General features: G+C 33.3%; 1 long non-coding RNA gene across 1 annotated transcript; it reads left to right on the top strand.

The window, feature by feature from the left end:
- Nucleotides 1-1,165: 1,165 nt before the first annotated feature.
- Nucleotides 1,166-2,612, top strand: LOC142634082 (uncharacterized). Its single transcript, XR_012844034.1, has 3 exons — nt 1,166-1,401; nt 1,778-2,038; nt 2,500-2,612. It is a non-coding gene; the product is annotated as an uncharacterized LOC142634082 (long non-coding RNA).
- Nucleotides 2,613-3,764: the final 1,152 nt, after the last annotated feature.

The following is a 3,764-nucleotide window of genomic DNA, read 5'->3' as shown; positions in this document are numbered from 1 at the left end:
TAGAATATCTCTTGGCTTCTTTTTATTGAAGTTAAAGCTCTAAAATAGTATTCATTCTTTTTTGAATGCCATTCTTATTACAGCTAAACAAGAAATTCAACCAGTTTGTAACCTAAAACATGACATTATTTGGGTTGAAACCTTGGAAATCAAATTGATTATAAAGAATATGTGAAGTTCTCAGTTTTGATTGACATTCGTCAGGGGCTTGATTGGAAGTGTATTGGAGGTAACACATATAGAGGTCCAGATTATTTTACAGCAAGAAAGTGCTAGATTGTGATCAATTCTCACTTTAGTAGTTGGATGGCATGTTGCTGGCTAACAATTACATGCATATGTGGGGAAAAAAAGGGGATCAATATCTCTTGAAGTACAAGGATGTCCTCCAAGCTGGACTAATGTCCTCCAAGCTGGACTAATGTCCTCCAAGCTGGACTAATGCCCTCCAGTTTAATCTCCTTAAGTGGTTAGAACTAATTGTTTTTCTTTTAATTATATGGTTAATGTTTCAAACTTTTTCCTGAATATATTTCCCAATAACATCAAATCAACCCTTGCCGCATCATAGGTTGGATGAGAGGGTTCAACTGGGTGCTTGTTCCGTAATACATAGTTGTCAACTATGTTTGAATGTTACAAAATTCATTACAAGTGCGCATACAAGCAGTACCCCATATCATAGTCTCTGTACTGGAATCAAATTAGAATGTTTAAGCACCCAGATTTGATTACAAGACTATCAGTTTTTGCTTAATGTACTAGACTATATGTATTTGTTGAGCTTGGACATGATCATCTATCGCCACACTCTTCTGCATCTTGTGGTGCAGAGGCTCTCAACATTTCCATCATCTAACACTTTCATTTGATTTTTCTTGTTGAACTTGCTGTCTTCAATAATTATTGAACTGCTCCTCATATTTAATATGTTTTTTTTTTTTCTTATCAAATTGTCAACAATGAACTGTTTTTACTAATGCCACTATTAACATAGCTAAACAATGCCCTTTTTGGCCTACATGTAGAAAACACATGAAGTTAGAATGCAATTTATGTCATTTTAATTTTTACAATAAAACTTATGAATTTGTGAAGAGAATGGTTTATATGTACAACGCATATTTTTTTGACCATAATTGCACTATTTGGGATTTAAGTACCTATCTTCTGTTTAGGTACAGAAGAAGTCTCAATTAATTATTACAAAATTTCCACATTTGGTTCTGATTACTTAAGAGCTTGTGGGTGTGTCATGTGTGTTCTAGTTCTCTCATTAAAGTACCAATTACTAATGATTTGTCTGCATATCGTTGAATTGTGTTGAACTCCCTGACAGACTAAAGGACCTCATTGTTTACAAGCTTGATGGTGAAATACTTCACAAGGAAGCCAGCCAAGGTATATGTTTGGATGGTGTCATAGCCTTCTAGCCTGGTGTAACTTTGAGAATAACCCATTTTTAATAATCAAAATCATAAGCTCTTTTTGTCATAAGTGAATAAATTAGTTTTAAGGCCTTTGTTTTAATATAAATTATGTTTACAAAGTTAAAATTAAATAAATTTTCACGATTGTGTTGGGATGAGCTTATTTTGACTGCCTTGCTTTGATAAAAAATAAGCTGTAGAACAGTACAACTATTCTTAAGAAATTAATACAACTTTTGTTTGTTCCCTACTTTGCCACTTGGCTTCATGTGAATTTATGCTACCTTTGTTGCTCAGGGTATGACTTCATAGGGTGTGCTTTAATCACAATTTTTTTCTCATGACAGACTTGAACATCCAGCTACAACCATTTGGGAAGGAATGCTGAAGAGGCATATGCAGAGGAGATCATAGAATGGCTAGTAAAGCCTCTCTTGTTGATCAACAGAGCCAAGTCCAAGAAAATATCCATGCTCAGGTTAAAATTTTCGCCATGTCTATGGATGAAATTCTTATTCCTGATAATAAAAGGACAGGTGATGCACATGAATTGCCTCCACAAGCAGCAGCTGCTCCTCGTTGGAATGGGGAACCTACTGACCGTCCTGGTAAGGTTCTATTTGCAATTTGGAAAGTTTTTCCAATGCTGCATTATGAGCTTGAAGTTGTGTGAGTGCAGCATGAGATGTTCAGGATCTTAGAATTTTCTTGTGACCCATCCTTTCTATGTTTGAAGTAGTGGGACTATCTTGATTCAAGGGAAATATCTTTTTTATATTTTTTGTTGATTACCTTAACTTCTTGACTAGTTTTCTTGAACAAATTTAATTATTTAAAAAGTTTAAAGTTATTCAAGTAGAGTTAATGTTAACATCCAATCACTTTTGAATTGAAGTGTTGGCAACAGTAATCTACAATTGGGCAGCAAAGTGTGGGAACTATTTCTTGGGGATGCTTAAATTGATTTTATGGAAGGCATATCAAGGAAAACTATATCTTGGGGATACTTAAATTGATTTTATGCTAGGTAGTGCTAAAGATGACTGTAAAAATTCCAGCTTCTATATAGGTATGGGAGTTGGATTCACAACTGGCTTTTGGGCAATTTGTGGAGCTCTCTTCTTCAATAGGACTTGGAGGCATGCTTTTTTCAAATTTGCTGATGACATAAAAGATCGAATGCATGTGACTACAGTGATAAAGATGAATTGGTTATCTAAAAAGGCAAGAGTTTGCCTGAGTATGTGAAAGGCATCATTATCTACCTATAGGTATTATTTCAAGTATTATGTCCTTAATATTGGTTGGTTCATGTTAATGTAGCTTTGAATATATGATTTAATTCGTAGCTAATGTTATAGTAATTTGGATTTTATTTCACAAATATAGATTATCTATAACTTTAGTCTATATTTGTTGTTAGCCCATTGCGTTTGAAATAAAGTTCATTTATGAATTTATACTTTGATAGGTAGATAGTGGAGGAGGGGAAGATGAGTTTCAACTATAGATGAATCATGCACCATAAAGGATACCATTACCACTATGCTACTATTGGACTTTGTCTAGAGATATTTGAAGTGGACAAAGAGGGAACTCATTGGAATACCCTCAATAGAACGAAAGTTGTACTATGACAGTAGAAATTGTTTCTCATATACATAATGCATCAAATAGGTGGTGTAGACCATTAGTAGTATCATCAGCAACACTTTAAGCCTTCAAGATATTTTTCTTAGTTGTTTTTTCTGTTGGGTTAGAAGAGACTGTAATGCAGTAACCCATAATGCTGCCAGGCTCTCCCTTTTATAAGTCCTTCATTGTTTATTCTTCAGGAGGTGACACTGGTTAAGGCTCTTTTTACAAAAGAAACCTTCTTGATCTTATTTCATTCTGATTTTATCATAAAATACTCATGAACAAAACGAAACCGACTACGACTCCTGTATAGGATGTATAAGAACTATTTATCTATATAGTGCTAGTCACTTGAAGAAAAAATATATTGTTTATCTTTTTCCTTATTTTGACTAAGTTAAGTAGATTGACTAAGTGTTTCTTATGTACTTGTTTATCGTAATTGTTTTGCTTTTAATGTAAGTTGTTTTGGTATTTAATTAAAAAAAATACACTATAGTCGCATATATATGAATAATAATGTTGTCAACCTAGTAAACTCAAAAGTTTATGACATGGTCACTTTTGCATATTTAAGGGATAGATAATTTCCTAAAAAAAAAAATTATTAGCATGAAAGATATATTAACTCCACCTTTTTATTTTCTAGTCCCTTAAAACTTAAAAGTCAAATGAACATTCAAAATGTGACATGGT

Source organism: Castanea sativa, chromosome 5 (genome assembly GCF_040712315.1).
Source record: "Castanea sativa cultivar Marrone di Chiusa Pesio chromosome 5, ASM4071231v1".
Taxonomy (NCBI): domain Eukaryota; kingdom Viridiplantae; phylum Streptophyta; class Magnoliopsida; order Fagales; family Fagaceae; genus Castanea; species Castanea sativa.
This window is presented reverse-complemented; position numbering and strand designations above follow the sequence as displayed.